Genomic DNA, 12,708 nt, shown 5'->3' on the forward strand with positions numbered 1-12,708 from the left:
CTACTCAGAAGACTCCACAAATCTAAGAAGACCCATATGATCAGCAAAATAAAATGCTAATAAATTAATACATAGAATGGGAAAATTCCAAATATAAATATGGACATTTATTTTAAACCATCACAATGTTTTAAATTACCAGCATTATGCCTGTAGAGTGCTAAGGAGAAACCTGTGTTTGGTAATACCAAATCACAGGATCACAGTATATCAGAGGTTGGAAGGGACCTCAAGAGATCATCAGGTCCAACCCCCCTGCCAAAGCAGGATCACTTAGGGTAGTCCACACAGGAATGCATCCAGGTGGGTTTTGAAAGTCTCCAGAGAAGGAGACTCCACAACCCCCCTGGGCAGCCTGTTCCAGTGCTCTGTCACCCTCACTTTAAAGACGTTTCTCCTCATGTTGAGCTGAAATCTTCTATGTTCTAGTTTGAACCCATTGTTCCTTGTGTTATTACTGTGAACCACTGAAAAGAGCCTGGCCCCCTCTACTTGACACCCACCCCTCACATATTTTTAGACATTGATCAGATCCCCTCTCAGTTTTCTCAAGGCTAAATAGCCCCAGGGCTCTCAGTCTCTCTTCATAGGGGAGATGCTCAAGTTCCCTAATCATCCTTGTGGCTCTCCATTGGATTCTCTCCAGCAGGTCTCTGTCTGTCTTGAACTGGGGAGCCCAAAACTGGACACAGTATTCCAGATGAGTAAATTTTTACTGTGCACAATCAATGGAATATGTTTCTATAAAGATACTAATGGTATATTGATTTGAGACTGAATTTTGTCATTCTGAACATTATTGTAAAATGAAAATAGGGAAAGGAGAGCGTGGTCTGTTTGGGAAAATTGTAAAAAGATACTGGAGAGTGTGTCCTCAAATTTCAGGAAAGAGATTAATTAAAGAAGCATTAGTTATATAAAAACCATCATGAGAAAGAGAAGGCTATGGAGGGGTTATGAGAAGGAGGTGAGTCTACTTTATGCTTGGTCATTCAAGAAATAAAATGACAAATATTTAACTAAGAGTTAACAAATTTAATCTTGACAACAGGGAATATCTCTTATACTACACAAAATGATGTGCTGGAATTTAATGAAAAAATTAGCCAAAAGCTTTGAAAGATTTCAAAAGAAATGAATGATTCATAAATTCCTCTGATAATTATCTGACAGCTTTGAAAAATATTGCATATAGACCTTCATGACTAAATCAGAATTTAACAGGAGTAAGGAAAGAATTTCCTCTACAGAGAGTTTGGTTGTATTTCTTAATTTTGGATTTTTTCCTAGCTTCCTGTAACAATCAAACATTGTCTGCTGTCAGAAACAGGATTATATGGACCACTGAATAAATTCCATTGGTAAACTGCTGTTCTCCTCATGGCTTTTTCCTTCTGACTGAGTTTCTTTCTACTTAGAATACTTATAAATATCTCACTTTATTGTTAGCAATGACTGAACATCTGTGCAGAACCTTTTCTGTTCCTGAAACTATTTTTTGAATTCCAAAATTCCCTTTTGTATCTTGGAATGAGCCCCTCTAAACAATGTTAACAGGAAGATTCATCACTTCTTAAGTAATATAAATAAGAAAAATTCCCTGTATTTTGTGTATGTGTTTGAGAAATCATGTTAAACTTTATATATATTAGGCAAATAGAGTATCTGATGTTTTAAAATGTATTAATATTTGGACAAGAATCCCGGAAGACACTTGAAATTCAAGCAGCAAATATGCCTGAATATCTGTAGGAAATTTTCACTGCACACAAAGAAATTGCTTCTTCTGTGAAACATTTGCAGTGTTTCAGGAGTGAAGGGAATTATGGGGATTGTTCAGTTCTACCTCAAGAGACTTTTAAAAGACTACTGCATGTACATATAGTTCTTCAAAGATTCTCTATTGTTTTATAGACCCAAACTGACCATTCACATATATAATTTTGGTGCTGTGTGTCTGTTTTTCATCTGTGTTAGCTTTGAGAGTGAACACTGGACTGGTTATTCCAGTTACAAGTTTCTGTATTATCACAATTCTTTTTCACCCCAAAAATTTACAATGAAGTTCACCCTTGAATTATTTTTTTCAAAGAATGAAAGTACTATTGTAACATACTTATTCATGAGCATTAGGTTTGATGTATGTTTTTACTGTGTAGATTGAAAATTCAAGACAAGAAAGAAAAGAATGAATCAAATGCTAATATGCAAAATCAGAACATCATGTCCTGGAGGGTATGAGACTCAGGCTTACAAAGGACAACACAGGCCAATTGTAGAATCACTCAAGTGAGAAATTCCTGCCACTGAGTATGTCTACATTTAACACTGCTATGAAGCAGGAGTAAATATGTAATTGCTCAGATACTAGAGTGGCTGGAACTCTACAAATCCCCAATTAGACAAATAGAAAGCTTGGTGTTTGATACACATATTGACTCAAATCTGCAGCTGGCTTCTAACAATTCACTGAGAGTCATGCTGGGGACCCCTCTGGCTGTTGTTCTAGGCTGTCCAGGACTTCAGTCATACTCAATATCAACATCTTAAAAACAACTTCTTTATTACCCTTCGAGTAAAACTCACAGCAGAGATAAAAGCTAATATCCTATCAAAGAATAGGGCAGAAAAAACTTCTATCTGCTTACCCAAATGCCTTTCTACCACCAAATTTCAGTCCTGTCCCTTGCTGTCAGACCTGGCCAAAAAATGAGAAATTCAGAATTTGTGTTTAATGGAAAAGCACTGGAGATGTTAAACTCAGTAGTAGGAATCCCACTGAGCCTTTTTGGTATAACTCAAAGTCCCAAAGAGAGTGCAATCAATTCTTCTGGAAGGAGTTTAGGAACTAATCAGTTCTCTAGCAGTCTGGAATAACCTATCACAGTGAAGTCCCTGAAATACATCTGTGTAAGTTAAAAATACATTATGGTCAATGATGAGAAGACCTAAAAAATCAGGACAATCCCTTCTGATTCTTGCTGTGTGGAGACCTTCCATCAAGCTTAATATTCTTTTTGTCTATACAGTCTGATTAAGATAAGATAAAATAAAATGAATTCTCTGTGTCTATGCTTAGCCACCTTAACACCATTGGAAATAGCTCACTGAAAGGAAAAGATGCTAAGCAAGACAACAACTTGTGAACCTGTTTTGCATCCAAAGACCACGAGAAAGAATATGTATCTATTGTGTGCTTGAGCATGGTCAGCAGTTTGTCCTTATGAAAGGTAGCATTAACAATTCTCAGCAGTCATATCTCTCTGATTATTAGTATGTCTCTGATAACTTTAGTTATGAAGAATGTACTTAATGATGGTGAGATGGTGCATAATGATGTACGTCTGAAATTTATCATAGAAATTCTCTACGTGACAAATGATATATTGATTTTAAGTTGGACTGGGTCTTTAATATCCTACCCAGTGAAAGAATCTCTAGAGTCTTACAGGCAGGATTTTTTTTTTTCCTATGAAAAGATGACCTAGTCTTTAGAATTTCTTCAGTTTGGTCTTGCATCTGGTAAGGAAATTAGTTAGTTTTCAGAGGTAAACAGCTTCCCAAATTTGTGTGCATATGTTTTACTTTCCTAAATAGACCAGTGTAGTAGTCAGTGCTGTCTCTGCACTGTAAATTGTACTTCCCAGTATGTGCAGTTGAGGATAATATGAAAATTAACTTATGCATAAGGAAACTTCCTTTCCTTAGATGAAATATTAGGATGATGCATTTCTTAAAACAGACAACATGAGCTCGTAGTGTCTCTTTATATTCATGTGATAAATGATATTTTTAAAATATTTCATGTGATTGTGTACCAGTTTGTCAAGTCTGTCCTGAAAATCAGAATTCCATGTTTATTGACTTTTTTTTTTTTGGGGGGGGGGGGGCATGTTGTTTGTTTTGTTATAATTTGCTAAGCTTATAGATAGAAAAATCTTTTTTTAATTGCAGTGAATCATACTGCTTCTGAGATGTGAAAACCAAGATTTACTGACTCACGTATCATGATAATGGACTACCCCTTTGGCACCCTAAGGATATTAAAAATTGTTGATTTGCCTCCAATTACACTATTGTAATCACACAGTATATAACAAAGATGGATTAAATGCTTTGATTACTGGCAATATAGAATCTGATTCACTTCCCTATTGTCTTGTTGGATCTGTGATAAAACTAAGAAAAAAAAGTATAGTATGAAAATGGATGTGATGTAGCTGACTAAAGCAGAGAATGTATTTGAAGTGATGCCCCATGTTATATAGCAGAATACAAAAGAGCTGCCCATTAAATGCAAAATCAAAATCTGAACCTAACAAATAAGACTTAGTATGAGGCTGTTGCAGAAACTGAAAATTTGAATGTCTGTTTCACTTACAGGAAAGAATGCAAACATGCTTAAATTTACCTCTAAAATAGCACAAAGTAATCCTTCCAATCATTATTGTATAATGGTACTGCATAGACAATACTAAATTTGGTTTTTAACTTACACAATATAAGAACTGAATTGTTCTCTGTAAATGTAGGCACAATCTTACCACAAGCCATAGCCAAGCCAAATAAGAACCCTAAAGCCATGAACCAGCATTACATGCCTATGATTCACATATTACAGGCAACAAAACCATTCTCTAGAACACTAATAAAATTAATAAGTTGTTTTTCTTGAGCAGATTTTTAAGATATCATCATTTTTTTATTTATATATATATATATCTGTATATATATATATACACACATATATATATATATACATATATATATGTAAGGAAAATTGTCTATCTGCCAGTGGATGTAGTGCTTTAGCATCAGTGCTTCAGCCTAAAACAATAGCCGTAAGATGTTATTAGCTGCATTTCTCCCACCTGTGTCTTATCTGTAAATATCATTATTTCAGAATAATAATAATAACTTTGAAAATTTTGTTAGTAGACTCCAAAAAGAGTTAGTAGACTCCTTTTGTGGTTGGTTACCACAGTAGTTAGACAGCAGGAGCCAACAGATTAAAAGTATTCAGCTGATTCAGCTGTCTGATTTGGTCTTTTTTTTTAATTTAAATTTTATTTAGTAGGTGTTGTACCATTCTTGTGGGAGATACAAAGGCAGGAAAGATGGAGACAATAGTCATAGAGGACTTCTTGTATGTACTGGACAGGCTGAGGCACTTCTTTTGTCTGCTGTAAAAATAAATTTCAAACTCTCAAATATTACACTTCTAAAGGAACAGAGTCCTTTGTCTGCAGCTTCCAGAAAAAGTGCCATTTGTTTGCCTTTGCCACTTGCCATATATGCTCAAGAATTACACATGACTGTTTCAAGAATCTTCCAATTTTGTTTTACCAGTGGTTCAAAAGCTTTCAAACTGATGAAAGAAAAGAAAATAAACGGGTTTTCATCCAATTTTCAGCTGGACCTGAAGTAGGTGAAGCTAGAGATCAACTAGAATTAATCTGTACTTAATGAAGGAAACCTGCTGAACTCCTATAAATGCTTGCCTATGACATATATCCAGAGTTACATAAGAGGTCTGCCATTTATGCAATCTGCTTTGGCAATATTTATATTTGTATTCAAATCTTCTTCCTTGTGAAAATGAATAAATCAAAACCTTGTAGTTGTCTATCAGACAATAACCTGCATTTTAGAATGCATATGACTACCTCAAAGGAAGAACAGTCTTCAAAAGCCACTTTCTGGTTTTCAAAGTGGGTCTAGTCAGCAAGATTTTCTTCCTGCTATGTTCAAAGCAGATGCTGTCTTTGTCTTTCATGAAACAATGCACAGGTACAATAATTGTAAGGACCTGCTACAAAAATTTCAAAAGTAAATTTAGATGCATTCTTGTCTGTGTGGCTGTGTGGCAGGTGTACTTTTGCCTGTACTTCAAATTCTCTGGAAATCACATAGCTGTGTTAGTGTGTTTAGCAAATCTCTGCTAAGAAGCAGCATGTATTATCCTGAGCACATGTTAACATTGTATTCATGGCTTCTGCTCTGCATCTGATCAACATTCAGCCTTCTGGGAGCAGTGTAGATCTCCTATTCACCCCTTTTCCTTCTCTGAAGGTAAATGAGATACAAAACTGGCATTGGGCTGTCTTCCTAACTGCTCCATATTGACAGTACGCTTCGTGTCAGCAGTACCGGTTAGCTACTTTGCACTTGGAAATGCTCTAGACTATCTACAGTGGCAGCTGATGCATGGTATGCTCTTACATGCAGGCAGTTATGTCACTTCTTTGTACCTTAAGTACCTTTAAAAAACGAGTCAGAAATGGCTGCCTGCACTACTGCACATGTTCTTTATGAGGTAAGAAACATGGCGTCAGATTTTTAGGACATTTTTCTAAAGACTGGCTGTTTGAGTGGGGCAACACCTCTCTCTGCTATAGTGCCTGATTCCTCATGGATTTTACCAGGTACCATGCTAGCTAGGTTCCCATGCACTGTGCAGGATAGATTACTTGCCTAATTTTCCAAATCATGAACTATGGTCACACATACATTCTGCATTAATTGATCTGGAATTTCCTTCTCATCTCAAATCTAAAAATCTGTGTTATGTGAATCACATGAAAGCTGGAGCATATGCAAAACTCATAAATCTTACTGACTCAGAAGGGATGGGTTATACATCAAAGTCCGAGCAGTGGCAGAGGTAAAGCCCCTCAGCCTCAAAGAATAAAGTTGAAGTGAATTTTAACCAAACAGTATCATCAGTAACATTGTGCTTTCAGGCAGTAATAGCTTTGATACAGTAGCATCATAAACTAGCTCGCAGCTGTTCTTGACTGTACCAGTGGTCTTTTGCTGCTGCTTCTCAGCTTTTCCACAGACAGGGAAAGACCTTTCCTTAACGGTGCAGGGACCACCCTTCAGCTTTTTGTTTTGGCCTCCCAGGGTTTCCTGGGTGAGAACTGATAAAGGACAATGCAAGTTATTTCTAGTCTCTGAAGCTGGTTTTGCCTTGAACAGATCGGATTACTTGGGCAGCTACATGGAAAGGAACAGCAAGCAAAGAGGTAATATATCATAATCCTAAACATCTCCTAGTTGCATTTTTCCAGATTACAGCCATATCCCTATAGGCCCTTCAGCACCCATATGTCAAGACATGCATCTTGGGTCAAGTATTGGTACATATGCTTGTTAATGTCATTTGCCCCTATTCCTACTCACAGCTACATGGCACTGAAGTGCTGTCATGTACCAAGTGCCAGGCCTCAGAATGAGGCTTTATGTGAAAATGGAAGGGTATGGGACATGTCACAGGCATTGTGCAAAAATGCAAGGGTCTGGGACATGTCACAGACATCAGGTATGCACTGAAAAATATAACAAGTTGCTCTCTCTACTCAGCTAAAATCCTTTAGCATCTTCAGGGATGTGATTTGAGCTAGGGCTCTGAGCAGCTTGTAAACTGGGACATGGAAGCAGCATTTAGGCTGCTAGCAGATGCCAGCAGATGGAGAAAAAGGATATGTACAAAAAGGAGCATGGTCCACACTATAATCATATCAGTACAGTGTCATCCCAAGCTCATTAGGCTTGCTGAGATGTAAAGCTTATTAGTTCACGCACATTGGCTTCCTTTCACAACCAGACTGCTTCCTGAGGCTAAACTAGCATGCTGGCACATGTGCTACACCATATTGTCATACCAGCTCATTTGACAGAATGTGGTAGTTTTAGGCTATGCCTTTAAAATTTTCCACAGATCTTGAACAGAAAGTAGTAAAATGTAAATAAATCACTATTGGGTGTAAAAAGGAAAATAACAATAATTCTAAACAATGCCATTGGAGAGAGCTCTCCCATAAGATTTGGTTCCCAAAACAATTTATCTCTTCTTGCTTCTTCCCTCTTGCTTCTGCTTGACCTTGGCTGCATTGTTTTGGCTAAGTCTAATATCTCTGCTTCTGTCTCTTGTCTCTTTTGTACAGCGGGGTAAGGGGGAGGCATGGAAGGGAGAAGCTGTTGCAGCTTCCCCTGGTCTTTGGCCAGTGGGGTCCTTGTGCTGTTTGTTAATTGTAAATATCTGTAAATACTGTAAATATTGTATATTAATACATATTCATTCCATTCCGTTGTAGATTGTAGTTTTGCTTGTAAATACAGCTTCCATTTTGCTTTCACCTGAGCTAGTCTGGCAAAGTTAAGGGGAGAATTTTCAACTCACCACACAGAAGTTCAGGCACACTCTCATTGTGCACTGTAACTCTAATGGAGGTAGCTGAGAGAGTTAGTAGTGACCGAGCTTTGGTTTTTGAGACTAATACTTGCATGATGCTGATAAGCACCTGTGATCGTGCCCTTACTCCTTAAAAATCTAGTCCTAGATATATGTAGGTTTCCAGAGCTGATAGATAATAGCCTCACAACTGCAGAAATAGTCACTTTCTTTAGTACAAGACAATTTTGTGGTCCACTTGATATAGCTTCCTTTACAAGATGCGAATCATTCCAGCTCACATTGGTGCTCTCAGTAGAAAGGTGTGACTGTACGTCTAGACAACAAAATCTTCTATCACTATCTCTCTCAATGAAATACTCATATTACTGGCAGTTTCAAGATAATGGATATTTCTAGAATGATTTCTGGACCTTTACTTTCCTTTTATAGAATCAGAATGACTTTGGTTTGAAGAGACCTTTAAGATCATAGAGTCCAAATTTTTTTCATTATGTTTCTTTTTAACCTTGCTTGTGTTCAGTCTTAATCATGCTGAGGCTTCTTCATTTGTTAGACATTACCTTTTAGAAATCCATATCCTAGCAACTATGACTTTAGCAGCTTGATGACTTTCCTCTTAGGAACTAGCTAGAATACCTGGTTGGTTAACAACAGCTTTTTCTGTTGTAGTAAGTTATGAGTGAGCTATCCTTCAAAGAATATTAGTCAAGTAAATAAAATACACACAGCCAAAAAGCCACATATTGAGCCACTAGATGCTTTCCCATATTTCTCAAATACTCTGCTTCCAGTTCTCCTCTGTCCCCTTGAAGCCCTTTTACCCCAATCAGATAAGTTGTGCTCTTACTGCCTATTACTCCCATTCTCCTCAAACCAGCTCCAGTAGTTCCACACCAAGATAACAATTTGCCACCCCCAAACTGAACATTATTATTTCAAAATTTTACTTAATGTTACAGGAAATCTAGAGTTTAGGATCATTAATATCATCAGGTACATGTAATCTTTGTGTCATAACCACAACACAACAGAAACGCTTTTAATTTATCTAGCTACTTTTTTTTTTCTCCCTCTCTTGTTTTCATTATTCAGTCACTTCTATCTTGTCTCCTCTCATGTAAAATTAAGAAAGAGATTTCTTCAGAACTTATAGAAAGCTTTGCAAACAAACCACCACCCTAAGAATCCTTCCATACTGTTGATATCACATCTGCAAAAGCACCTACGAAAAACCTCTACCACCCACCTTTGGTCAATAAATGTCGTTACTGCAAACAAGAATGAATTGTAGGAGCTGAGCAAATCAAGATGTGCTTTTGACAGGTTCATTTGGCAGTGTAGGAGGATATTCTACATTCTAAAAATATATTCTATTTTCACAGACGTTTTGAGATGTCTCTTTAACTTCTTTTGCAGGAGATGGCCTAGAGCCCATATGGTGCAACTCAATCTGACAGATGTTGTATAATAATCTTCCTTGATTAAACTAGTACAAGGCATTATTTTCTTACCAACCAAATAACAAGCAAGAAAGAGCCCATCCATTCTGATATAAAACACCATCAGCTACATACACATGATAGAGAGAGAGACCTTGTTGTAAAGAACACTTTGGTCACATCTGGGGAATCCTTGTCCCTCTGTGTCATAGGAGGAATCCATTATCAGATGAGGTAAAGTAACAAATAGGGCTTACTATATACATGCTTTTATTTTGAAAGCTGGATTATGGAACAGCAAAATACACCAAAATAATTCTTTAAAAGGAAAGCAATAGACAAGGGAAGGACGTACTACAGCACTGATAGTAATTTAATTATTTTGCACAGAAAAACTGAAAGCATTTATGGAAAAAGTTTGCGTGCTATTTTATGTGACTAGAAAGGGTCCTCAAAGATTTGTATCAGACATGGAGGAATAGAATCTGAATACATTTTGAAATAGGAATATGCTATTACATTTTTTTTTAACCCATATCCACACATATAAAGAGCATGTTGGGATATTTTCCTAGGGGAGTTTACTGAAGTGTCCTTAAGCATGAAGCATCTTCTAAGTATAATACCACAAAATAAAACATTTTTAAGCTTTCCTGTAAGTCGCTCAAAACTGCATGAGTCTCTGAAGTTGTTGATGATAGGAAAAAAAATGTAATGAGGCCATGCCTGTACTGCCAAAACTGATAGCTTAGCTCTGAAACATCTGTGCTGATCACTGAAACTTAACATGCAAGAAAAAAACCCCAAAACTACAACTGTCTTTAGCGACTATGGTAGAAAAATTTTCAAGCTGTTGCACACAGACACTGGGTTTTCTTATACCAGTCAGACTCATGGAAGCTGCAGTTTCTGCTTTTCCCTTGTATTTTTAGCTGTTAAAATCACTTAAAACATTTAAATGTATTTTTTGTGTGGGCAGAGCCTCACCATATTTTGTTATTATTTGGATCTAATTTTGCAAGTCTGATTTTTGTTATTTTATTGAGTCATATGGGGATGGCTATAATTCATTACTCTCATGAATAAATCTTTACAGAATTGGATCTTTAGTCTAGATCCAGTAAAAGGGAAATAAAAACTCCTGGGAACTAATTATAAGTCTATTTTAATGTTAAAACAAGCATATTAAAAGTTTACAAATTGCATGTATGTTTACTTCCCTTAGCCCACATACTGTGTGCTGGAGTATTATTCCCACATGTAAACAACACAGCAAATAAAAATTGCCTAAGCAGCTTCTCTGTTGTCAGAAACAGCTGTTCAGTGTGGTGGTTACTTCATCTTTTTTCAAAAAGAGATACTAAGCCCCCTGAACTAGTTCTCCTTCAAGTGAGTAGTGAAGTGGAATGGTGTAGTCATTTTTCATTTCTTTTTTTTTTTTTTTTAATTTGAAAGTGTCCTTTCATAAAACCAATATATGAACATTGTGCAAAATACAAAATCACAGTCCTAAATTAAAGGATTCAAGGGTACGTATCTCTCATTGATGCTTCATAATAAGTTTTAGTGTTGTGATAAACTGCATTCTAACACATGCCCTTTCACTGCTTCCTGTGAATGGATGAGTACATATCAGATTCTTTGTAGTCACTGTCTAGGTTTTGAAACTTGAGGTATGCCTTTTTCATTCTTGGAGAAGCAGTTTGATTTTTTCAAATGCAAGGGCTAGGTATTCATTTGTTACAGAGAGACGCAGGTTTTATTTGGCAATATTAGGTGACTGGATTTGAAAGAAACTCTAGACTCTGTGATATTCATGATAAAACTGCAAATTTCCAGAACAGAGGAAGGAACTGACTGCTATACTGCAGATAAGGAGACAGAACAGTTGTGTGGATACTCATATCCGCACGTGCGACAAGGGCAAGCACAACACACCAGCTGCACGAAGGCTGGAAGGCACAACATCCCTGATATCATTGTACACCTCTGACCACACTCTGTACCAGTAACTGCTTACACCTCCTCTAGTGTTTGAGTCCATACAGATCACAGACAGAATGCAAGAACCATCAGCAAACACCAACAGTAAAATACTAAATTTTAATCAATCTAATAATATATTTTTAATCTAAAAGATCAATCTTGGCGTTCTCCAGACCAATTCTGTGGTGAGAATAACTGCCCATTTTTGGAACACTTACTTTACAAATCTCAGCAGCTACGGGAGCAGTTTTTATCTAGGTGGGAGTTTCAGGCTGAGACCACTGAAAATGAAACCTCTCACAAAGAGATGACTGAATTGATGGTATGGGTGCATATGTGGTGATGGAACAGTATAGTATATGTTGTAGGTACTGTGACATTTATACACTCAACAGACTAGAAAACCTTCAGTCTCTCGGAATAAGTAGCGTTATCATTAGAACATTAGACTGATTAACCAACACAGCTGAGCAGAGCCTTCCTCTTGATATGGAGGGTGTGGTATACATATTTAAACAAGCACTCCTTAAAAACAGTCCCAGTTGTACCTGAAGTGAACAAACAGGCTTGACTCACCATATTTGTCAAATCTGAAAAAAACTATGTCAATAGTAGCATGGATGATGCACACAATTTTCTCAGAAGGATTATTATCAATGTTAATTCCCTTAGCTCTTGTTTCTATAGACTTATAAAGATCACATCAAGTCTAGTCACAAAAATACATAAATTACTTGTATTTTCCAAAAGATCTTGTTAAAGAATGACGCAAGTAGTGACAAATAGCTGAATCTAATCCAGCCTATGCAAGTTTTTCTGCTACAAACTTAAAGCAGGTGTGAAAAAGCCTAATGTCTGAATGCCTGGGGCAGATCTGCAGGCACTGCAAGTGTTTTAGCAAGTGCCTCTGGTTTCCAGCTTGGAAAAGCAATGTATTCCATATCTGTGTAAATAAATGAACAATAACAGATATGCATAAATAAAACCATGTAGTTATAAATCTAAGTTTATGTTTAGCCCATACTTGGGGCTAAACTATAGTAGTTTTTATCATCCAGTGACTTCTCCCCAACAGAGAAGGAA

The sequence above is a fragment of the Indicator indicator genome, chromosome 2 (genome assembly GCF_027791375.1).
Source record: "Indicator indicator isolate 239-I01 chromosome 2, UM_Iind_1.1, whole genome shotgun sequence".
Taxonomy (NCBI): domain Eukaryota; kingdom Metazoa; phylum Chordata; class Aves; order Piciformes; family Indicatoridae; genus Indicator; species Indicator indicator.